The sequence below is a fragment of the Euprymna scolopes genome, chromosome 17 (genome assembly GCF_053919585.1).
Source record: "Euprymna scolopes isolate OS-2025 chromosome 17, ASM5391958v1, whole genome shotgun sequence".
Taxonomy (NCBI): domain Eukaryota; kingdom Metazoa; phylum Mollusca; class Cephalopoda; order Sepiida; family Sepiolidae; genus Euprymna; species Euprymna scolopes.
Genome location: NC_136498.1, coordinates 3,174,331 through 3,200,012, shown reverse-complemented (window position 1 = coordinate 3,200,012; position 25,682 = coordinate 3,174,331). Strand labels below are relative to the sequence as shown.

General features: G+C 35.1%; 1 protein-coding gene and 1 pseudogene across 2 annotated transcripts in view; one reads left to right on the top strand and one right to left on the bottom strand.

The window, feature by feature from the left end:
• The window catches only part of LOC145296652 (GTP-binding protein Di-Ras2-like), a 563,663-nt gene that overhangs the window by 19,790 nt on the left and 518,191 nt on the right, over nt 1–25,682 (top strand). The window lies entirely within an intron of this gene.
• Nucleotides 16,540–16,656, bottom strand: LOC145297089 (5S ribosomal RNA; annotated as a pseudogene).

Here is a 25,682-nt window from a genome sequence, read left to right as displayed (position 1 = left end):
GGGTATTAGTTTGACTCCCCCATGCTTTATTTCTTGGAGGGAGAGTCTCTCCACATCGTCTTTGGTGAGTAGGAGGGTGTCCCACATAGCGAAGCTCCTCTGCTACAGGTATAGTACCGGGATGTTAAGTTTGTGGAGGAGCTCCACCATGTCTTCCTTCTTCATCCCCAGAAGGCAGTTTTCCAGTATATCAAAAATGGCGAAGGACGGGACTCTGCCCTCAATCGCCTCCCAGGCACCCAGTATGGGTTTTATATCTGCCCCCTCTATGTATTGTCTGTACTTTGTCAGGTACAGATCTCTATACTCTTGAGGGGACAGTTGTTTTTCTACGGTCTTCTCCCACACAGACCCTCTTAGTGGTGTTGGTGTTGGTATGGGTCCTTTAGTGAGGTTAGACCATTTTTGGTCTTTTATGGAGATCGCCACTGCCTGTTTATTGGCGACGCTTCCTGCCTCCTCAGATTTCATAGTCTGTCCTCTTGTGGGAGTGTCGCTTTTGTGGGGGGCGGCTCCCTTTTCAGGGTCTTTTGGGCCTGACTCTCCTTGGTTAGTCTTTTTCGGGAGCAGCTTCCCATTTTGGGAAGTCGGCCTTCTGGGGAGCATGATCTTTTTTGTTTACTTTGAGGCCGTCTGCCCCTTCCTCATTTTTTGAAGTCCAGACGGTATGCCCCCTCATTTTCTTGGGAAACGCTGTCCTTTTTATTGTCCTTTTTGGCCTCGCACCTCCTCCTTTTTGTGGTCGTAGTGAGATGCTACAACCGATTTTGGTTTTGTGCCCCTTTGGGTGGAGTCGCCCTCGGGGGGGGGAGCTGTTAGTAAATTTTCCCCCTCCTGGGGAGCGTCCAATGCTGTCATATCCGGGCGGTACGCCCCGTCAGTGGTTGTTTTTGCTCCTCCTGTTGGGGAGTCGTCCTCTTGGGGAGCCGTAGCCCCCTGGCTGTGGGTATCTATATTGGTGGCCCCCGGGCTGGGGGTATCCATTTTGGTTCCCTCTTCTTTTAAAAATCACCGAAAAGAGTGACGTGTAGACGGCGTCCAAAGTGGGGAGCCGACTTTGGCGCCAAAAAGAATGGGCGCCAAAAGGCGGCAAGAGGGGAGATAGAACTGAGAGAGGGAGTGGGAAGTTAGTGGAGGGAAGAGAGAAAGTGTTTCCGACCCACCCTCGCAGGAAGGTCGTAAATTATCAGCTCGGATCCCCCTGTGAGGGGGGAGAGCAGAGAAAGACCGATAAAGTGGGGGTGCGGACAGAACGCTACCCAACAAGCTCGTCAGGTGTTCCGGTCACGAGAATCTGTTGCCAAAACAGCAGTGCCTCGCGCGGTGTATGTATCAGAGAACAAATACTACACTTTGATCTTGGCCAAAAGGCCAAGAAAAGGGTATTTATTTGCTCCCCCACGGAGCAAATTAGGCACAAGGCCGATTTTTAATGTGAGGAGTGAAGGGGAAATGGGGACCAACTCCCCGGGGAGTAAGGGAGCTGGATAGTGACAATTGGTATGAAGGGTTTCCTCTACATTGACCAAGGTCTTATATGTGGGGTTGTCCCCACATATAGTCTTTGCTTGCAGTATCTGCCGGAACAGATACTACACTTTGAGATATTAAATTTTTTATTCACGGGGGGGGGGGAATACAGTTGGGAAAATGAACAAAAACTTAGGCACAAGGCCAACTCAAAAAAGAAGGGGGGGTGAGTTTGGTTGATCCATCTCATCTCTGTTGTAAATTTTAAATGATTTTTCTCTCGGCCAGCATCTTTTATCATGGTTACCCCGTTAAATTTGTATTTATGTGTGTGTTCCTACTTAAACCCAATTTTAAAACATTTTTTATTTATATCAAAAAAAACAAAAAAGATAACAATATTAATAAAATTTCATTTGTGTCGAGGGACTTGGGGAAAAAAAAAACAAAAAACACCCGGTTAGTAAGGCCCTCCCAACCTTATCTGAAATGCTAGACCACCCATTTCACTCTGGTTTGTAAAGGAACCAGTGTTTCGCGGGCAGCCTCTAAATGGAGGGGGTAGGGGTTGTGTCCTAAATAGGGGCAGAAAGAAAAAGTTGATGGTGAGGACGAGGCAGGGGTGTTAGTGTTTGGTTTGATTTCCTCCAAGCTGGGTTGAATTTCGAGAGGAGGGGGCAAAAGAAAAAATTGTTGTTTTTGGAGGTTGGGGATCTTGGAGGCTTTCTAATAAGGGAAACAAGATTTATTCGGCTGGTTGGCCAAGAGACTGAAAGAAGTAGAATTGGAAAGGGGCGGGATCCGACAGAAACCCTAGAACCGAACCACTCACACCTAGGCGGGGAACACGTATTCAAAAAGCTAAGAACAGCATCTATTAAGAACAGACCTTTGATCTTAACTAAAAAGGCCAAGCACAAAAGTGTTACGGACAGACCGACCGACGGACAGAGTGACTTATAGAGTCGCTTGCACGTGACTAAAAATAAGAGCATAAAAAGTAATATGGTTAAGCTTAAACATGGAAAAGTAAAGGACCAGTTGTCAAAACTGGAAAAGAAAAGGACAAGATATTCTAGTAAAAAATATAATAAATTTATAACTTAAAATATTGCAGCATTAAGAATTGATTATATAATGTTATAAATTGAATTTTAAAAAAACTTAATGTAAAATTTCAAATGTTTAGACCCAAAATTTGCTCAATAATTTTCTAGCTACCACAAAGGTCGGTCCTGGATATGACCTAAAACTATATCCGATGGTGAGGCCCCACCTTGCAGGCTTTGGGGAGTGTGGAGCCACCCTTTAATTGCCATTGCTCCCAGGTCCACTCTGACCCGGAGTGGTAGTACCTGTTAGGGTCCCAACTATGGGTTAAATAGAATCTGACTTTAAAAAAAATATGTACTCCATTAAAAATCGTTCCTCAAAATAACTAGATTTGGCATTAAATAACCTGAAAAAGGTTGATATGCCGTAAAACAAAAACAACCAACCAATCACAAAGGTCAAATCTTTTGAACTTTCACCTCTTGGTAGCTAAATTTTTAGCCAAAAAACGATTAAGCTAGCATAATGTCTAAATACACTTTATGTAAAACTTCAAATGTTTAGACCAAAAATTGGCTGAGAGATCAAATTTTTTAAAACTTTTACCCTAATTTTGACCCTGTAACATTTCTTTTCGGCTCAAATCAAATTAAAAAGTTTGAGCCATGTCCAAGGAACCTACATCTAAAATTTCAAGTGCTTAGTCCCAAAATTTGCAGAGGAGTTTGGTAGTTTTCAAAGGTTAAATCATTTAACTTTGACTCCTTGCCAGCCAAATTTCTGGCCGAAAACTGATTAAAAAGATTTTCCCAAATCTCAATACCCCTTATGTCAAATCCCGAGTCTGTAGACTGAAAATTGACAGTAATTTAGTAGGAAAATGCACACACACACACACACACTCACACTCACACTCACACACACACACACACAGTTTCACTTTTATTTATATATAGATTTCCTTTAATCTCTAAATCAAAACTTGGTGTTGAAACAAACTAATAAAGTATGTTTACATTTTTTTACTAATTTGTTTTTATATAAAATCATTGTCATTTTAAGAACAAACCATAATATTCTGCAAATATATAAGCTTTTATGTGTATACTATATCTATATTCCTTTAATTTTTTTTTTTTGTGTATTAGTATTCATATTAAAAACCCTTTTTTCTATTTATTTCCAAAATAAATACAACTTTCTTATATATGGGTAATAGAACTGTGTTCATTTGTAAAAGATCTAGCTAATTTGCATATTAAACATTCATGTTAATTAATTCCCTAATAGTTTTTTAGTTTTCTTATGGGATGATCATCTTTAGTTAACTATTACATGTAATTATATTCACGCTTTATATTTGTGTAAAAAGGTTATAGTAAACACAAACCTTTTTTTTTATATATATTTATGTTTGTATATGTATATATATTTGTTTTAAAAAATTTGCCTCCCAAACTTCTCTGTCAGTTTATGGTTTACAGGCATGAAACTTAATACATAGGGTATTCAAGCCCATGCAAAACTATATATTTGGGTTTTAGGGAAAATTGGTGCAAAAGTGAAAATTAAAAAAAAATGGAATTTGCCAGGTGACGGTTGAACAGCAGCATTATGAATATGCATGCGTAACATAGTAGCTATTGGTCGATGTTTTAATTTTTAGCCCTACAGCAAACATGTCTTCATAGCTCAGGCATTAACATCAAAGGAAAAAGTAAATTGTAAGCTAAACGTTTTGGTTTTGATTCTCGGTGGTGGCACACAAGTTTTTTTTTTTTTTTTTCTTTTTAAACTTTAAAAATCATTATTATATATATTGAGTCTAATATAATAATAAATATGAAGTCGACATCATTCTAAATATCATATTTAAGCATATTTTACGACCGGGCAATGCTGGACGGCCTGCTAGTGCAGTAATAGTGTGCAAATACAGTTGTTATTATGTTGTCATTTAATTGAAAGTCGTCTGTTTCAAAAAAGAAAGTCATCTAAAAACATTTGAAATCTATTTGAAATTTATTTCCTGTGTTTTAATCTTCGTTCACAACAAAGCAGAAGTTAACTTTTAATTAAAATTCTTCATCAATTCAGATGTTTCCAATTATGTAAAAGGATATATTTAACGCTTTTGAGTAATCTTACGAAAAAGAAAAATTCTCTAAACAAATAATCTTTACAAGATATATATTTTTAAAAATCAAACATAACATTTGTAATTAAATACTATTCTCATTTCTAATTTGATATCTTTGAAATGTTTCGGACAAAGTAAATTCATCCATATGTTATTAACGATCAAATATTTAATCACATGTTTTTAGTTAAAAGAAAATTAATGAGCATCATAATCTAAATTCTTTTCTTCGTTCAAATTTCTTTTTCTTTCCTTTTCACTTATTCTTTAATCCTCGCATTTCTAAATGCGCTTTGAACGAATGCTAAAAAGCAAATGGCTTTAATTGCTGCTCCTTTTCTTTCCACGCTTTGAGATTCGTTCTATTAAGTTTTCACAGCAACATGTGAACTCAAAATATTTTTCCAACCAATAAATAAAACTCAGTTCAAATCCAAAAAGTAACAATCCTATGAAATTAACTAAGTTTATAAACTGTGGAAATCTTAATTCTGGGAGATGTCTGTGAATTAATGTGACATGCCTTGATTCTCAGCATCAACAAAGTCCATCCCTGAAGAACTGGAATGAGTGATACTGAAGTTTCTTTAAGTATGCTGCTTTATTTTTTCTGATTTTCATAAATGATCTTCCTAATGTAATTGTGTCAGAGATTGGTATATTTTTACTGACGAAACCATGCTCTATTCTTGACATGTGGCCAAAGCGAATGTGCACATAGTCAAGGCAATGGCTGAGTCCTTAGAAAATTCTTTTAATAAATACAAAAAAAATTTTCCGACCATCAATTACCTGAAAATCTATCATTCAAACTCTGTGGATTGGAATTCGCAGGTAATATGAACTGGAACAAATACATAGAAGATAATGCTAAGGCCACTGCAAGTAAAGTAGGATCCCTCTACTCTGCTAGAAAACTTTTCATCGCCGTCAATATCCTATATCTTTACAGCTAACACTATTCACCCATGTATGGAGTATAGTTACATCTGGGAAGTGGAATGTAGTAATCAAAGTGCTCAGTATCTTAAGTAGAACAGGTGTGTTTAAACCCAGCCTTTCCTGGGAGAAATAACTTGTCTTTTGCTGTCATGTTATAAAAAGTAGACATGGTGTTATCTGAGAGCCATAATATTAATGCAGTATCATATCTGGTAAGCATTTCCTGGGAAAAATAACATCAGTTGCTTTTTTATACTATTTTATAGAAGAAAATCTATTCAGTGTTGCCCGGGATTTATAATAGTGACATCACAGTATTCCATATGGAAATTGGTATATATTAATTTAAAAGTGCTCAATATCTTAGATGGAATAGGTGCATTGACCAATCAACATCATTTACATTCATATTTTTGTGAAATAGGTGTGAAGATGAGAAATTACAGTATTGTCCAAGATCAATAATTTTAAGATCTTAGTATTATTTTTGGTAAGGGATAGTAAATATCTTCTAACTATTCACTTCATCAACATATCTTAATAATGTGACAGGAGAAATTAAGAATTGACCAGCATCATTCGTTCTATTCAACATTGTTTGGGATGATAAATTGTAAAGTTGGAGAAACAATTTTGGTAAGTGGTATATATTAGTGTGTAGTGTGTACCATTAATCGGCAGATAATCGGTAACTGATCTAATTGGTTAATTTGTCGATTAATTAAAAAGTAATAAATCGACCAATTAATTACTTTTCTCTTTCCTATTAAATTTAAAACATTTCATCACTGCCAAGTGACTTATCAGATAGCTTTGACACATTAGCATAGTAACTGTTAATTTCACTTAACATTTAATTAACTGTCTACTCATGCTGATGGCTTCTTGCCTTTTTATTAACTAAAATTACAAAATACAATTTCTAATTCTTAAATGAATATAATTAAACAATTAGAAAAGAAATTACAAACCAACTACAAAGTACAAATTGTAATTCTTTAAGTTAATAACTTATAAGCTGAAGTTCTGCACCTGCTGCTGCTCTACTTCCTCTTCTGGTCTTGCTGCCTGTCTCCTCTGCTCTTATAGTCTCTTCAGTATTTAACATTAAATACTTTGAAGTTGTAATGTAGAAACATTAGAGTTTCTCCATCCTCAAGACATAGTCTGTTGTCTGTAGGTTCATACAAATTCCCACCTGTACGAAAGATCCTCCCAATCGCCACAGATGAAGGTGATGCACTGATATATTTTGAGGCCAGTTTACTCAGCAGTGGTAAGGATTCCTTCTTCAACCACTGAAATGGATCATCATCTCTTGTGAGTAATGGTAAAGCTATATAATGATCAAGTTCTTTTGTGTTCTTGAATTTCTGTTGTAGTCGCAGTCTCCAGGTTTTACTCATCTTTCACCTGCTCTAAATTTTCATTCGTTACTGTAGGCTTATTTGAAGTTAATTCATCAAACAGGCTTGAAAGAGATACAGTTTTACTTTCACTTTGATCTTCTTGACCCTCAACAGAGTTTGAAGAAATGTATCCTGCTGATTCTGCTTCGTTATCATTAGTAGAAAGATGTAGAATCCAATTCTTAATACTGTTTTCCATGTCTTTCTTTTGAAATGTGAATCTTGGATCTACAAAATTAGACACACAAGTTATCATTTTGATAAGATGAAAATCTTGTTTCCATTGATTCATTGAATTGTTCAACAGTTTTAATATTCCACTAAAGTCAGAAATATCAGAATTAGATTGAACAGCTTTTGAAAGAAATAACCTCAAAGCTAAAATTGTTGGTATTATCATCGATATGTTTGTTCTGTAACTTGCTTCATTGGTGGGTTCTTCAAATGAATTTAGTAACTGGACAATTTTTTGTAATAAGTCCTCAATGGTAAGTTGTTAAGATAGGAATTTTATAGCGCCACAAATTTTCATATGAAAAAAATGAACGAATCTCTTAAAAAAATTCTGATTTGTGCAAATCATTCTGCTTCACATTAGAAATAATTGTACTTTTACTTTCTATTGTCGTCTTACACTAGGAATGATGAAAGCATCGTGACATTTTTACTCGTTACTTTCTTGTCAGTTTCAAAGTTGCCATGTTTTAATTTACACATGTTCGTGCTTCTTCACCCTCAGCAGCAAAGTGTTTACTGTTGATCATCAGTGAAAAGTAGATGTAGAATCCAATTCTAAATATGTTTTCTATGCCAATATTTTAAAATCAATATTTGAATCATGGGTCTAGGACAATAGACATACACAAGTTTTTGTCATTTGGATAAGATTAAAATCCTGTTTCAATTGATAACCTGAATTGTTCAACAATGGTAAGAAGGATTCCACTAAAGTCAGAAATACTACAATTATTGGACAGCTTTTGACAGAAATAACCTCAGAGCTAAATTTGTACGTATTATCGTTGTTATGGTTGATGTTCTGTGACTTGCTTCTTGTATATCAAATTTCGAGTCTGTAGACTTAAAATTGAGTTGTTGCGTAGGGAAATGCACAGACACACACAGACACACAGACAGACACACAGACACACATACACACAGACAGATACAGAGACACACAGATACATACACATGCACATACACACATACAGATACAGACACACACACAGATACACACACAGACACACAGAAACAGTCACTTTTCTACATATATAGATTAATACAAAGTGCATTTGTAGTATTATCCAGTGATGAAGAAATAACAGGAAAAGCATAAAATGTCTTTATTTCTTTCTGTTTTTATATCTTCCTGGATATATCTCGATAGCACAAAGAAATTAAAAATGTAAGAAAAAGTTTTGTACTTGCTCAGCAAAATAATTTTGCATGTCAGTTGCAATATTCAATTTTAATAAATGGAGCAATGTCATTGGGTAATGATCTGATGATTATCCAATTAAAAATGGTGAATCTCTGAAACTATTACTGATAAAAAAAATCTCAGCTCGAATAATATATGAAATCGATTGGAATTTTTTTATTTATTTAAAGAATGTATAGAACAGATTGAAAATGTTGGTAATTCACTGGTTAGACAAAATCAAATATCGATTTTTCAGATGCAATGTTTTAGAAGTCTGACTTTAAGAATCCAACCAATTGTATATATCAGATTCCTGTAATATGTTCATTTCACTTGATGACACTGGTGCTATCAGATCAGGCTGTTTGAAGATACTGGCTTCCTCACCTAAAATGTACGAAACATTGATGTTATTGTTTTTTTTGTTTTTTTTTTATTTTGCTTTGTAAAACTCAATCATTTTCTACAAAAACTATTTTCCTTCACAAAACAACCAAACTAAACATCATGAATAAATAACTTGAAATTGTTTACTAAAATCAAATTACCTAAAAAGTATTGATGCAGCAAAACCAAATCACTCGATTACTAGATTCATAAATCTTTATTTTATTTATTTATTTATTTTTTTTTTAGTATATTTTTTCTTCTTTAATATATATTTTTATTCTTTATGAAAATTTGAAATTGGATTTGTTTATTAAAATTAGATTTCTAAAGAGATTAAATAATTTAAGCAAAAAGAAAATAATTTCTAATCGACAGAAACTTCATTCTTCTTCTACAGTGAATGTTTGTCTTGCAAGATATTTCCAATATTGAACTTGACACTTAACGGGTTCGATGATTTTTCAATTGCAGACATTATTAACCACTTGACAGTGTTGCCATGGTTATGACACCAGTGTAGGTTTTACGGTTTTAATTATTTTTCATCCTGATGTTTTGAAGATCCATTTATTTAAATGATTCAGACATTTCTTTTCAGTCTCCAGATTTCTTCAAATTCCTGATGATTGATTCTAAAAATATCCATACACAACATAAGTATATGTTGGTAAATCTGTCCAATAGTTGACCCTAATCAGGGTTGCTAGACTATAATAAATATTTGAAATCAAATCTTTCAGAACAAAGGCAATATTGATAATTATAGCCAAATGTTCACACACACACGCAAAAAAAGCTAAATTGAAAAAATGTTTGAAAATTTGGCTACAGTTATCAACTTGGCCTTTTTTTATCAACTTTTTTTGGCGTTTTTTCTGAAAGATTTGGCTTTAAATATTTATTATAGTCTGGTAACCCCAATTGGTCAACTATTAACCTTTTGCAGTACACCTGCATTTATATAGTGTTGTTTGGACAATAAAAGTCTGGTTTTCACTCTTGTCTAAGAAGGATCTGCTGTTACATTAAGTATTCGTCCAGTAATACCGTATAATTTTGAAGACCATCGTCTCATACCCTGTTAAAGGCTTTAGATATATCAAGGGCTACTGCCCTAGCACCCTCCCTGCCTCATGTAGGGTGTAGTATATATGTTCAGAGATTAGTTAGGGTACCTGCAGTCGAACGAGCTTGTTTAAATCAATACTTTCAGTCAGAAAGAAGTTTAGTATCTATGAGGTGGTGGACTAGTGCTTTATTGATTCAGGATGCAAACATTTAAGTGAAGAGTGGGAGGATTTTAATGGGACGATAATTGAGTGGTGAAGTTTTTTTTTGTCGGAATTCTTGAAAACTGGTACAACAGAAGCAATTTTCCAGCAGTCGGGAAACCAAGATTCAGTAAGGAATTTTTTGAAGAGTTTGGAGAGAACTGGGGCATGGTAGGGATGTGTTTGTGCCTCCAACTTTAGTGTCGGCTTTTTATCCATTCTGAGCAGGTTGCACTTGCTTTTTCATGTGAAAATTCTAGAAACAATTTACATCAAGTCTTTGAGATTTTCTCTTTGCAAGAAAATCTGTTCAGACTTAATGTGGTTTTTATCTGATTTTTCCCTGTTTTTCTTTTTTTCTCCTTTTTTGACCCCCACCATATTTCCATTTTTATTTTTTTTTGTGATTAAATTTAATTTACTTCTGATGTTTTCATTTTTTAATTCATTGTGTTGAATAAATTTGGTCTGTAAATAACTGATTATGGCCTCCGTTCTGTCTCTTGTAATTGTGAAGCAAAGGTTTTTTGACAAGCTTCTGGGTCTGACTTTTACACCTGAAATAGAACACTGTTAGAAATTTTTTTTATTTCTAATGCACCTCTCTTTTCTTGGTTCCTTGTTATCCGAACATGATATTTCCATAGGGTATAGGTTAGAAACGGAGTGATACTCTATTGCCCCATTACCTTGCTTCAGTTTAACAGCTCGTATTTTATTGTCAAACCCTATTACATTTTCTAAAACCTTGCCCAGCATCCAGAAGGGTCTCGATTTAGTTGTGGATTTGATCAATACGACATCCCCTACTTTTATTCTATTTTCCCATTTATTTTGGTAAATATTCCTGCCATGTTCTCTTAAACTTAGCAAATAGCTTTCATACCATAATAATTTAAATTTTAATATTATTTCTTCTTGAAAATTTAAAGTTTTATTTAATGAGTTTGAGTCAGGTTCTTCCTGCCAAACCTCTTCCTCTTCAGATTTTAGAACTAAAGAGGAAATCCCATATATTCTCAAAAAGGAATTAGGGGTTATAATTTCAAGATTAGGAGAGCTTAATCTATAAGTTAAAGGTCTAGAATTTATAGCCAACTTAATTTTTTTTTTTTTTTTTTTTTTTTTTTTTTTTTATTACATTTTCACCCCAAACAAGGCAAATTGCCACTTTGGTGTAGGGGGCTACTATCAGGGGCAACAACTACTGGGGTACTATGTAGGGATTTGGGCAGCAAGGTGTCGGTTCACGTTACACTTGAACTTCTGCACGTCAGTACTGTTGGGGAAGCAGGGACCTGGAATGGAATTCCAGAGTCTTGCGGTTCTGGGGAAGAAACTATTGGAGTAAAAAGATCTTTTACATCTAGGGACCTCTACAGTGTGGGGGTGGGATCTAGTAGCCTGTCGGGTTTGTCGAGGGTGCTCGCGTCGTGGGGGCACAAGTGATTGCAGTTCATCAGAGCATTCACCACTAAAATACTTAATATTTGACAATGTTGTTAAAAGTTCAAAATAGCTAAGTCTAGATCTTCCTATGACCTTGAATAGACAACCCTTAAGAACTCTTATCAATCTCTCCCAAGCCGAACCAACCCACGCAGAATATAAAGGGATTTTGATATGTCGGATATCTAATTTCTCTAGTTCTTCCTGAAACATCTTTGACTGTAGAGAACTTTCAAGAATACAACCTGCCTTTTTAAAGGTTTTAGCGTTATCACTGTATAAAAATTGAGGTACAGAATACATGTTGCAAAATCTCTGAAAGGCCAGCATAAAATTTCGGGTGAACATATCGGGTAACAGTTCAAAATGGACTGCCCTTATGTTAAGGCAAGTAAATATTAAAACAAACATTTTTACTGTACTTCCACCCACTTCATTCTTTACCCACAAATGACCTGTGTAGTCGATTCCCACATGATTGAAAGGTTTCACTAAATTGACATGATGCCTAGGCATATCCACAACTTTAGGATATTTATAAGCCAAAGCATTATACTTTTTGCAGGTTGAACAATTATTTCTGCCTTTACAACAGTCAAACCTTGGGGAATCCACACACCTTGCTCTCGCAAATAATTTAATGTGATACCTATTCCCATGTGTTGTACCTTAGCATGGCAATAGTTAATGAATAAGGACGTAAATTTATTTCTTTTAGGCAATAACACAGGGTTATATACTTCATAGTTGAAATATAGGCATTTGCTTATCCTCCCTTGAGATCTCAAAATTCCATCAGAGTCTATGAATAAATTTAAATTTGAAACCAAAGTGGAGACATTTTTATTACTTTTGTCCTGTGATTTCAAAAAGTCAATCTCCTTGAAGAAATGCTCATTCTGTATTAACCTTATCCAGTACATTTTTGCTTTCTTCAATGGATTAACACCATTTTTTTTCTTACAAAACGGTTTGAACAATAAACTTGTTATTCTCAATAATTTATTGTAATCAGAATATTTTTCAATGTCCAAAATGGCTGTTTTTGTTTTAATTATTTGATTACAATTAACATTTACTGTTCCCTTATGGTCAGGTGAAATACTCATTAAAGGGTATTTAGGCCAATTTTTAAATTCGTTTGTAAGCCAACTTGGTCCTTCCAACCATAATTTTCTATTTCTTAAATATTTATCGTAATTTGAAGGATTAACTTCTATTTGTTCGATGATTCCATCTTCTAGTAGTTTGCTGAAGATTGCATCGTATTTTTTAGTTAATCCTCTTTTATTTAAAAAGTTCATTGTTCGGTCTAACACCTTGAGAGCTATGAAATGGTTTGCTGGAACTTTTTCGATCCTATCAGGATACCAGAGCAATTCTATATAATAATGCCCATCGATCTGTTTTATTCCTTCCCTAAATTTACTTATTTGCTTGTTGTCAAAGGAAATAGATTCTTGATCATTGGACCTTATTCCCATAGATTTAAGACTAAAGAGATTTGCTAAGCCGTTGTCTACTTCACTGTCGGATAAAATATTCTCTAAGGGATTGAAATACGATTTAAGGGGATCCATTATTAGGTTAATTACTGTTTTATCATTTTTTTTTATTGGTTTTAATTGAGTGTTAAGCAAGTCATTTCTCTCGGCTGAACTGATAAAATTGAAAATGTTTCCAATAGGAGCTACCCTATCATCTATGATAAAGTTATAACCAACCCCTATCTTTTTTATGGAAAAGGAAAGATATTGAATTATGTCTATCCCCATGAGCATATCTATTTCAATAGTGTCGTGTTCTTTATTTAAGTAAAATGACTCATCAAGCAGATTTACACCCTGTAATTTTAATTTATTAATTACATCTTTCATTCCGTGCATCGTGTAATTTATATTCATGCTTTCGTCTACTAATAGCGGAACAAAAAGCATTCTATTCTTTAATTTTACATCAGTAGACATTTGTTTAAATTTCTTAACTTGCCGTCCTAAATAACTATGTATCTCATGCTCTGATGAGAACAACTCATTATAATTTGGGGATAATGCTAGAGCAGCTTCTTTTGTTATAAAAGATCTTTGGCTGCCACAATCTATTAAGCACCTAACTTGTCTTTGCTTATGACCACATTTTAAATTTAGGGTCATAGTAGGTAACATATTACAAGTGTCCGTATTTTTCAAGGTGTAACACAAGTTTGTTTGAACAGCCTTTTGAGTAGGACACAAAGAAGTTACATGTTCTTTTTTTTTACATGTGAGACACGGAAACTTTAAGAACCCCTTTTTTCCATAGCATTCTGATTCATTGTGACCTGAACCAGCACATCTGGTGCACAAGGACAGTTCTAAGATTCTTGCTAGTTTAGCCTCATAATTAGGATAAATTTCACACTTTCCGAAGTAGTGTCCTTCCGAGGAACATAGCTTACACACGGATTTTTTTATAGCTTGTGTTTTGAAATTTTGTACCGTAGGTACTTTATCTTTTGGGTTTATTTTAAAACTACGTTTAAAGTTATAGCTACTGAAATTTTTTTTTATCCTTAGCAATATTTTTTACAGTTAAAGTCCGAGTTAGTTTTTAAAATATCCCTATAGTTATCGAATATTTGCTTTAAGTTGGGATAATTATTATTAACTTAATTAATTAATTCTTTAACAACTACTTTGGGAAGTTTAGTCATAATAATGTGACTAATTAGAATATTTCCAGAAGAACCCTCTTCCAAAAAATCAATTTCATATTGTTTTAGCTTATATAAGTAGGCCCTTATTTCTGATATATAATATTTAACATTCAAATATTCTGGACTATATTCCTCACCAGGTTTAGCTTTTAATATGTTTTTTAATGTTTCGTCAATAATATATGCTTTATCTAAAAACTCTTCTTTCAATAAATCTAAAGCAATTTTATAATTCGTATCGGTTATTGACAAATGTCTTATTTGTTTTAAGGCATAATCCTTCAAGTAACCGACCAAATAAGACAGCTGAGTCTGACAATTTCCTTCTAGAATCAATCACATTGTTAAATTGAATTAAAAAATTGTGAAAGGCAAACTTGTCCTTTTCATTTCCCGAAAAAGTGCTGCAATTCAAAGGAGGAGGTTTTCCCTCACTTAAAGTTTCTTCAATAGACAACGTTGAAGGAGTCTTGTCATCTTTACTGGTTAAATAGTCCTCGTATTTGTCTGTACTCACTAAGATAAAAAACATTATACTCGGCTTGACTATCTAATTCATTATTCAAGGCTTCTTCGTCTTTAATACTATAATCAACCCTTTGTGAAAAGGTATTAATTACCTCATTCCAATAATTGATTTTGGACACTTCATCATCAATGGCTTTTAACTGTTTTTTTTTTACACAGGGAAGTATTCAGGGTAGAATTGTCATACATGGTCTCCAGGCTATTAAAGTACATTGTTACTTTTCTTTTATGTGTAGCCCGGTTTCGTTTAAAAGAGAGTAATTTTTCTCGTATCATTTCAATATTCATATCCTCGGGTTTTTCTTCTCCCAGAAGGTTTTTAAGAGTTCCCTCCATGGTGACGTCTTCCTTAATAGCCATTTATTTTAGTAGGTATGAATAAGTACCGAAATTTGAATACAAATGCAATAAAATAATTTTAATATCCACGCGGGTAGAGTTTCGTCAAAACACTTTTTTTACAAGTGCAAAGAAATAATTAATTTTAGTATCCACGCGGGTAGTTTTTTGTACGTTTTGAGTGTCCCAAATTCACGTTTTATAAAACTCGAGTAAGTATGTTCCATAAAAGTTTTTTGAATATGTCATAGTATACCGTTAGTTTGGATCCAGAATAATAATTTCTCTCTTGTGGAGTATCCATCCTTGAGGTAACTTGAGGTAACATCACTTGGAGAAGGTTCATTCCTCGTTGGTTATCCATATTAAATGTTATGGACGCGAATACCACGATGTTAACTGTTTTGGAAATATGTTAGAAATTTTTTTTATTTCTAACGCACCTCTCTTTTCTTGGTTCCTTGTTATCCGAACAACTTGGTTAATTTTGAGAAAGAATAACACAATAAAATTCTTGTATTTAAAATAACGTATATTTACAAGTAAAGGTTAAAGTTTCCAAAACAGTTGTTCTGGAGGAGTTTCTGTTTGTTGCAGAAAAAGAGAGTAATTTCTGAGAAGTGCTTGCTGTTAATCTTTTTTTTTCTTTTTTATTGTTACAAGCAACTCCAAGTAATAGTGGGTAATTTGCATAAGTGGCTTTATGCAAATTACCTTACAAAGTTTGAGTACAAATAATTCTAACAACACATACATCAAATCCGTTGCCAAGGTCATTGGAAAAATGGTGGCATCGTTCTACCACTCCAGTAGATATCTCATTGCTGATGCAATTCTTTACCTGTATAAGAGACAAGTACATCCTAGGATGGAGTATTGTTGCCACATCTGGGAAGAAAGTACACTTATCCTGCATTGACAGTTCAAAATAGACTTCGTAGCTTAGTAAGGGATGCCCTTTTCTTTTCCCTGTAACCTCTTTCTTGCAGAAAAGACGTTGCGAGCCTGTCTCTGCTTTATTGTTATTTTCATGGCAAGTGCTCGTCTGAGCACCAATCTATGGTCCTCTCAGTCCTGACTTTCACAGAAAAACACTCCTCTAGCTGCAACCACTATCAATAATTTCTTCAACTCTTTATCTGTGCCTAAACCTTAATATAGATTCCATGAACAAAGCTTGCTTCTTAGAAATGCATGCCTGTGAAACTCTTACCACAATTCTACTACTAACGATTACTATGATATTGTCCCATTGACTATTGTACACTAATCAACCCTTATCCTCGAGTGGCCTCCGGACCTTGATAAGTGGTGACTACTATGTAAAAAAAACAAACAAAAAGGATTGCATAATCCCAAACCTCACCTCTCCTGAGTTAGCACTGCCTGATCTCAATGGCAAGCAAAACAAAACCACAATAAATGTAGAGCACATACAGCACCTAGTATTCCCAAATGGTCACCCATTTAGTACTGACCAGGCTCAATGCTGCTTAACTTTGGTGGTCTAATGTGAACCAGTGTATCGGCTTGATCATGCTGTATATCTATTAAATATGTGAAAGGTGATCACTAGTGCTGTGACAATAAAATATTCTTTTCATTCTTTTGACTCTTAGGTATATATCTGACACAGTTAGACAACCGAGAACCACATCTGTCGATATAAAAACATACAAGATATTAACGGATATATGCTCAAGAGTCAAAACAATGAAAAGAATATGCTGTTGTCAGAGCCCTAGTGTTAATATACATCCAAAAATAAAATTTGTGTGAAAGGTGATAATGTAGTACGAATAATGTACGTACAATCATATGTGATAATTCCTCCTTTCAAAAAGATTTTGTGAAAAATACTCTTTTGGAATACTACCTGCTCTAACCAGGATATTAAGCACTTTGAATTATGGTTCTATCTAGGATATTGAGCACTTTGACCTCCAGAGCACTACTAAAACCTATTTTCTAATCCCTCCCTCTAGAAGAGAAATTTTTGTAAGTGATCAATAGAAAAGTGCTTCTACAATAGTGCTCAATAATAGGAAGAGCTGTGTTGTAATATAAATTTCTTTATCCGAACAAACATCATACTTGTTTCAGAAATCCAATTTTCCACATATTGACTGAAACTAAGTTTGATAAATTTTGAGAGAGGAAGTAGAGATTACAGCTAAAATATCTCTGCTTATATATATATATATATATATATAGCCAGTAATTGTTGTATAAATAAATAGATTTATGTTATGTGTGTGTAAAATTTGTCTTAGAAACTGTATTTTTAAGGACGACTGAAGTATGTAAACTGCGAGATGTACAAAATGAACTAATCAACATGGCTGCTTATAATTTAAAAGCGAGTTTTGTTTTGATTTCAGTTGCATAACTTTTTTTCTTTTCTCCTTTTGCCATTCACTAATGTTATCAGATCAAGCTGCCTGAATATGTACAGATTTTCTGACCTAAAATGTACCAAACATTGATGTTTTTTTTTCATTTCCCTTTGAAAACTCGGTCATGTTTACAAAACCAAAAACAGAAACAATTTTCCTCTTCAGAACACCCAAACCAAACACTGTGAATAAATATTTGAAGATATAAAGAACTTGAAGCATAAAAACGTTTTGCAAAATTACTGGGTTTGATATGAAATAACTTGATGGGTCGATAATATGCCATAAAAACAAATCATTCGCTTAATAACTAAACTGAATCAGTTTTCTCATGTGACAAGATTTAGCTCCACTGACTCTCAATTGACGATAATCTTATTTGTAGACTCATTTATTCATTTACCTATTAGCATATTGTAGTTTCTTCTGCTAAAGCTCCATTATTAGCTAATGGCGTCTGAGAGGATGGGGTGCAAAAGAAAAAACACAAAATAATGCCTTTGTAGTTTCTGTGAATATACTTTTATGTCATTTTTTATTGGTGACTTAGCATATAATAAGTAAGAGCACATTTAACGTGTTAGCGTTTTATCATATGCTTTATAACTGTTTTTTTTTATCATATGCTTTATAACTTTTTTATCATATGCTTTATAACTTTTTTATCATATGCTTTATAACTTTTTTATCATATGCTTTATAACTTTTTTGTCATATGCTTTATAACTTTTTTATCATATGCTTTATAACTTTTTTATCAGATGCTTTATAACTTTTTTATCAGATGCTTTATAACTTTATCATATGCTTTATAACTTTTTTATCATATGCTTTATAACTTTTTTATCATATGCTTTATAACTTTTTTATCATATGCTTTATAACTTTTTTATCATATGCTTTATAACTTTTTTATCATATGCTTTATAACTGTCTGACAATTCTTTGAGAATGTTGGTGAGTAAAGACGGTTACGACTGTCGGCCATTGTGCAGTATGATGGTGTATGAAGCAAAATCTGGCGAGGATTAAGTACATGCATTGTATGGAGAAAAATTGTTAGAATTGTGCGATGGATGTGTAATGCGAATCGTAAAACCGGGTTTAAATCTGATTGGCTCAAAGGAAGATTAAAACACGACAGTATATAGAGATGTGTGCAGAACAGAAGACTTTCATAGTGTTCTTTCTATACGTGTTCTATTTTATTTCCTATTTACCAACGCTTTCCAACAGGAAACCAATTATTCCTTTAGCACACACGATGGACTCTATAAAAAAAAAAACATTGAACAACAACTGAATGAACATGTCCTGCCTAAAAGTTCCATCGTGAGAATTAAAAAAAATATATCTTGACAAGGGCAAGTTTCTTTGCCAAAATATATCGATAAACGTTTTTAAATTGTTTTAGTTTTTGTTTTACATACGTGTTCTATTTGATTTCCTATTTACCAATGCTCTCAAACAAATTGTCTTGAGTAATAGCTCTTCAGTTTTGTGTTGAGAATTTAGGGCGATTTCTACCATTAGCACAGCATGATCAGCATTCCCAAGTGGGCTATTGGCATTTGTTACATAATCATTATAAACTATGGTCAGAAACAGATCTAGAAGTAAGGCATGTTGATCTTGCTGGTCTGGAAAACGTGATAGGGAATGAGATATAGAGAAGCTATGTGTTATGCTTCCAGCAGTGTGTGTAAGTAGAGAATCCAAGCCAGTTACTGTGGTGGACATTGAAGTCACCAAATACATGTACTTGTGCGCTAGTATCAAGGGAGAGTGTTGTATCTATGCTGTCAGAGCATTGGTCGATTAGCGTACAGTCTTGGGTTGAGGGAGAATAGAGAAAATACAAGTAGCTAATGTCATGTTGCATGTTAAGTCTAAAGCACATAAAGGCCTGGTCATCTAATTCTAGCGTTGTTTCTCTAGTCAAGGGGAGAATGTTTCAAATATAGACTGCAAGTCGATGCATATGTCTGAAACCATTACGGCAAAGTGGGAGATAACCAGGCATGTTAAAGTGGTTAGAAGGGATGGAGAAGTGTAGGTTAGTGTCACTTAGTTCTAAGATATCTGAGGTGTTTGCTTGGAGAAATGCTTCAACATCATCTAAATTAGTTCTAAGTCCACAAATATTCGTGTATGCAAGCCTCAAGGGAGGAGGCAAATTGGTTTTGTTTGAGTTTACACTTGGTTTGATTGTAATTATTGATTGAACTGTCATTTTATTTTAAGAGTTTCAAGGTGAGAAGTGTTGGACAAAGTAGATATGCAGGATACCAAGCATGCAACACAAGTAGACCATCAGCTACTCCTCATCTACAGGATTGTAGACTCAAATTTAGGAAAAGGATAAATTGTTAAAGTATGATTAAATTGATATTAGGATTTGATGCCGAACTCTGGATATTGAAGACGATAGGAGGGCTAATAAAATGTATCTATTTAATATAGAGTAGCAACGTATGATTTGGAGCACAATTCAGAATAGGTATATCTGGAAGTAAAGAATAAGCTATGGCGTATTCAGTATGTATGATTTAGTATAAATAGAAATATGGGCATATTTACTGTAGATACAAACATATAGAAATGGTAGATATTAAGTATTTCTTAAAGCTTCCACGAACAAAGCTTCTTTCTTAGAACTGCACGCCTGTGGAACTCTGTTCCGCTCGCCTGTTTCCCTCCCGACTTCAACCTGGATGTCTTCAAGTCCAACACAAACAAATTCCTGATGAACCGCCCCCCCCAAGTAATGACACCTTATCAATTCTCCAATACTATTGCTACACTATCCCATTGAGTACTGTACACAATAACCCTTATCCCCGAGTGGCCATTGGGCCTTGATAAGTGGTGAACTCCATGTAAAAGAAAGAAAAAAGAAGTTCTTCTGACTTCTAATGAAGAAAGATAACTTCACCTTTTGTTTACAATTCGAAATTGTATTTTGCCTATCAGCTCTGACTAAGGACTCTGACAGACATATGCACGGACTTGGAGTTTACATTCGTAATACCCTTCCCTTGACTAGAGAAACAAACCTAGAAACGGATGATCAAGCCTTTATGTGCTTTAGACTAATCATGCAACACAACATTAGCTACTTTTACTTTCTTTAACGCTCTCCCTCGACCCAAGACTGCACCATAATAAACAAAGTATCTGACAGCATAGACACAGCACTCTCCTTCGACACTAGCGCCCAAGTACATGTATTTGGCGACTTTAATGTCCATCACAAAAACTGGCTTGGATTCTCTACTTACACAGATTCAGCAGGCAGCGCAACTCATAGCTTCTCTGTATCTCACTCCCTATCGCAAATTGTTACTTTTCCAACCCGTTTCCCTGATCAGGAAGAACAACACGCATCACTATTAGATCTGTTTTTGACCACAGTTCCTGATGATTGTGTAACGAAAGCCGACAGCCCACTTGGGAACGCTGATCATGCGGTGATAATGGTTGAAATCGCCCTAAACTCTAGACTCAAAACTGAAGAGCCAGTGCTCAAAACAACGAGATATTATAAAAAGGCTGACTGGGAAGCCATCAGAGATCCTATCAGAGACGCCCCATGGGGAAATATTTTTTCTCTTCCTGCTGAACAGTGTGCAACCGAGACCACTGAATGGTTCAAAACTGCAATCGAAGCGCGTGTTCCCATGCGGAAATTCTATAGCAAGCCCCACTCTCCCCAATGGTTTACTTTGACTTGCGCAACTGCCATTGCTCAAAGGCAGCATGCATTCCGCAGGTTTAACCGACATAAGTCCAGTTCAAACAGACAGAAGTACATAGAAGCTAGAAGTAACGTTAAGAAAGAAATAGCGACAGCTAAGAGGGAATTTACGGAAACCACTAAAAAACGCATCGAAGCACAAAAACTAGGAACTCGTGACTTCTGGAAAATCTACAACAGTGTAGTAAATAATGGGCAATCAACAATTCCCCCACTAACCAACAATCACGAGGTTCTTTGCTCAGCAACCGAGAAGGTTAACATGCTTGCCAGTCGGTTTGCCTCAAACTCCACACTGGACCCTTCCACCCACCCCCTACCTCAATTTCCTATGCGGACAGACGCCACGCTAGACGATCTGATAATCACCCCTGCTCAGGTGCATGCTATCATAAAAAACCTTGACACTTCAAAAGCATGTGGACCCGACCTCATCCCAGCTGTGCTATTAAAAAAGTGCTCAGCCGAAGTAGCTCCAGTTCTCTCCAAACTCTACAACAAATGCCTTAATGAATCTTGCTTTCCGGGCTGTTGGAAAACTGTTTCTGTGGTACCAGTATTCAAGAATTCTGGCGAAAGAACTGACCCATTAAATTATCGCCCTATTAGCCTCCTCCCACTTTTTGCCAAAATATTTGAGACCATAATTAACCATGCTCTAGTCCAGCACCTTACAGATGCTAAACTTCTGACCGACCAACAATATGGATTTAGACAAGCCCGTTCCACGGCAGACATCCTCACTGTAATCTCTGAACGCATATACCATTCACTGGACAAAGCGGGAGAGGGCAGAGTGGTTGCTCTAGATATATCTAAGGCTTTTGACAGGGTATGGCATGAGGGTCTCCTCAGGAAGATTAGATCATACGGTATCACTGGTAGAATACTTAACATAATTAAATCCTTCTTAGATAAGAGAAAAATCCAGGTTGTCCTCGACGGTCATACATCTAAACAATATGATATAAATGCGGGAGTGCCCCAGGGATCTATCCTTGGACCTCTGCTGTTCCTGATATTCATAAATGACCTCCCCAACAAAATTGCCTCTGAGATGGGTATATATGCTGATGACACCACACTCTATAGCAGGCACGACAGGAAAACAAATGAACATATATCTAAAGTAATGGCAGAAACACTAGAGGATGACCTCCAATCTGTAGTGGAATGGGGACAAAAATGGATGGTCACGTTCAATGCCGCCAAGACAAAACTGGTTTCATTCAATAATTACAAGAAACCTTCTCTACCACCTATAGCAATGGCCAACGACTCTTTATCTGAGAGTACGTCTCTCAAGCTCCTTGGCCTAACGTTCACAGGAAACATGAGTTGGAACAATTACATCGAGGGCATTGCCAGGGCCGCTGCGAGGAAGGTGGGCTCTCTCTACCGTGCTAGAAAACTTATAACACCCGAAAGTATCCTGTACCTCTATAAGGCCACTATTCGCCCATGTATGGAGTATTGCTGTCATATTTGGGCTGGTGCATCGGCTACTAGTCTCTCGCTCGTTGACAGGGTTCAAAAGAGAGTCGCAAATCTGATAGGCCCTAAACTGGCATCTAAGCTTCAGCCTCTGTCCCATCGTCGAAACGTTGCATCCCTCTGCCTGTTCTACAAGTATTATAATGGTGAATGCTCTGAAGAACTGCAAGCACTTGTGCCCCCACGACGTGAACACCCTCGACAGACCCGACAAGCTGCAAAATCCCACCCCCACACTGTAGAGATCCCTAGATGTAAAAGATCTTTCTACTCCAGTAGTTTCTTCCCCAGAACTGTTAGACTTTGGAATTCCATTCCAGGTCACTGCTTCCCCAACTGTACTGACATGCATAAGTTCAAGTGCAACGTGAACCAACATCTCGCTGCCCTAATCCCTACATAGTACCCCAGTAGATGTTTCCCCTGATAGTAGCCCCCTACACCAAAGTGGCAATGTGCCTTGTTTGGGGTGAAAATGTAATTAAAAAAAAACAAAAAAAAAACAGCTCAGATTTTTTCTTTATTACTTTTTGTATTGCCTTCACCACATCTAAAGGAGAGATAGAGTTGCTATTTGATATAGATCACTTTAAATCTAAGTACAAAACTATGGCTAATAAGTATCTATTTTATAGCTAAGCAATAGGATAAGAATATACGCTAGTGCATGCCTTAGCAATAGAAATTTTTAGATATTTAGTGTGTATCGATTTTTAAGAGCTCAGACTGCTAAAGTTAAGGACCGAAGACTAAACCCTCTCCAAAGGTACATGCAATGTTTGTGATCCTATAGCAGCTTGAGAAGAAGAGTGATTGGTTAAATTTCAGAAGACATGATTATAACTTGCAGAATACAGTATAAATACACATTAGGATATACAGATTTGGGGGTCGAGTTTAGGAATATAAAAATTTGGGATAATGTTTATCATGCAAAAGTCGTCTTGGAGGTAAAGTATCTATTGGATAGAATTGGATATATATAGCATGCTAGCAGTACCATTTGCTCAATTCTGAGAGAAAAAAATAAATGTGTGATTCGTTGTTCTAGTTAAGAATTAAAGCAAGACACAAAGCGTCACAGGAGTCCCTGATATTGTAATTCTGTGCCTGGCATTGACATAAGTTTAATTTAAGGTTTAAATTAAGGCTAGAGATTTGAAAAAAATGACTTTCGAAAATATCGGCAAAAAAAGCGACGTCTCCCTGTAGGAAAGTACCCTGTTGAGAGTGAAGGAATGAATGTTTTTGGCCAATTTTTCAATGTTTGTCATCCGAAGGGTCAAACTTCAAAATGATACGGATCTCATAAAAATCCGTTGCTTCTGTCGAAAGTTTTAGGCAGACATACGTATATACATACAGTTAAACAGACAGGTGAGATTTATATATATCTGGTTGACAATTTTATCATGCATCATCAAGTTCAAAATATGTGAACGATTTGACTTTAAGTTTCTCTTTTCACTGTTATGACAACAGCTGGAAATTGATGAACATGAGTTGTTTTTTTTACACAGTGATCACCACTAATAATAATATAGTTTACCTTTGACCTGCTTTCGTGTAGGTTGATACACAATTTCAGTTTTCTTTATGCTGATTATGAGTCCTAAAACCTTCATGAAATGATTCATAGTCCCTGAGGTTCTTCTAGAGATGTTGTAATAAGAGTAGCAACATCTGTGAAAAGGAGATCACGAATGATATTCGATCGAACCTTGGTTTCAGCTTTGAATTGTTGCAAGTTTTCTGCAAAATTGGAACTCGACTCCACTGGTTGAATCTCTACAGGTATATTGCAGCATCACAGAGAAAATTGGTGAAAAAAAAAAATGATGCAACATTATTTCTTATTGTGGGCGACACTAAATTACTCAGCTGGGCAAAACTCCATCAGTCAGGCAGTTGTAGCTGTTTTACACTTAGTCCAAAAATCAGATTTTTTGGAAGAATGATAAAAATATTTTAAACTAGCGGGGGTACCCAGCATTGCCCGAGTGTTTGGAGGTGTGTGGGTAAAGGGGAGGGAGGGCTGACTGTTTTCTTCCTACCTATAGCCTTGGCCTTTTCAAAACAAAGGTTAATAGGCATCTTCAGGTTTTGTGATAATTTTCTTTGTTCTTGTTAGTTTCTTAAATGAAATAACTTAATGCCTTATCTGAATCGATTTCCATAAAAAAAATTTCATAATCCTTCTTAAAAACATAATTTACAAATATTTTTATATCATTAAGACAGTCTTAAGAGGTTTTGTTTTGGATAGAGTTGCCACTTAGAGATAGTTGTATCATTCAGGAAAGAGGTTTTAGGAAGGGGTTTACCATTTAGACATAAGACTAATGGTAGGGTATATTTTTTTTACCAAGCTTTCAGTATGAAGAAAAAAATCCCTCTTTTCTACAGTATCTTTTTTTTGTAAACTAGGTAAAATGGCCCAGAAATGGGATCATTTTACATTAAAGTGAATGGATACTAATAAGAGTTTGTCGCTGAGAGTTTATTTACATTTTGTCAAAAAATTGAATAATCTCATTTTTAAGAAAAAACCCAGTAAGTTATTATTTTATGAATACGTTGTCTAAAGTCTCAAAAAAAAAAAAAAAATGATTTTAATCATTTAATAAAAATTATATAACACTATTTCGTTTTCTAAAGTTTCAAATTAAACTAGAAACAAAAATGTTAGGAACTTCAAGAGAAAAATGGATTACAAATGAATTTATCTTAAAAAAGGGAGACAAATCTTTTTACTTTTTGGAATTCTAATCCACATTATTTTAAAATACTACAAACGAGAATAACATTTTTTTTTACAAAGAAAATTTTTGTGAAATATGAAAAAATGCTTTAACCATCAACAAACTAAGTGAAAAATTTACTGGAAAAAAAAAAAAAAAATTTGAAAAAATATTGCATATATTAT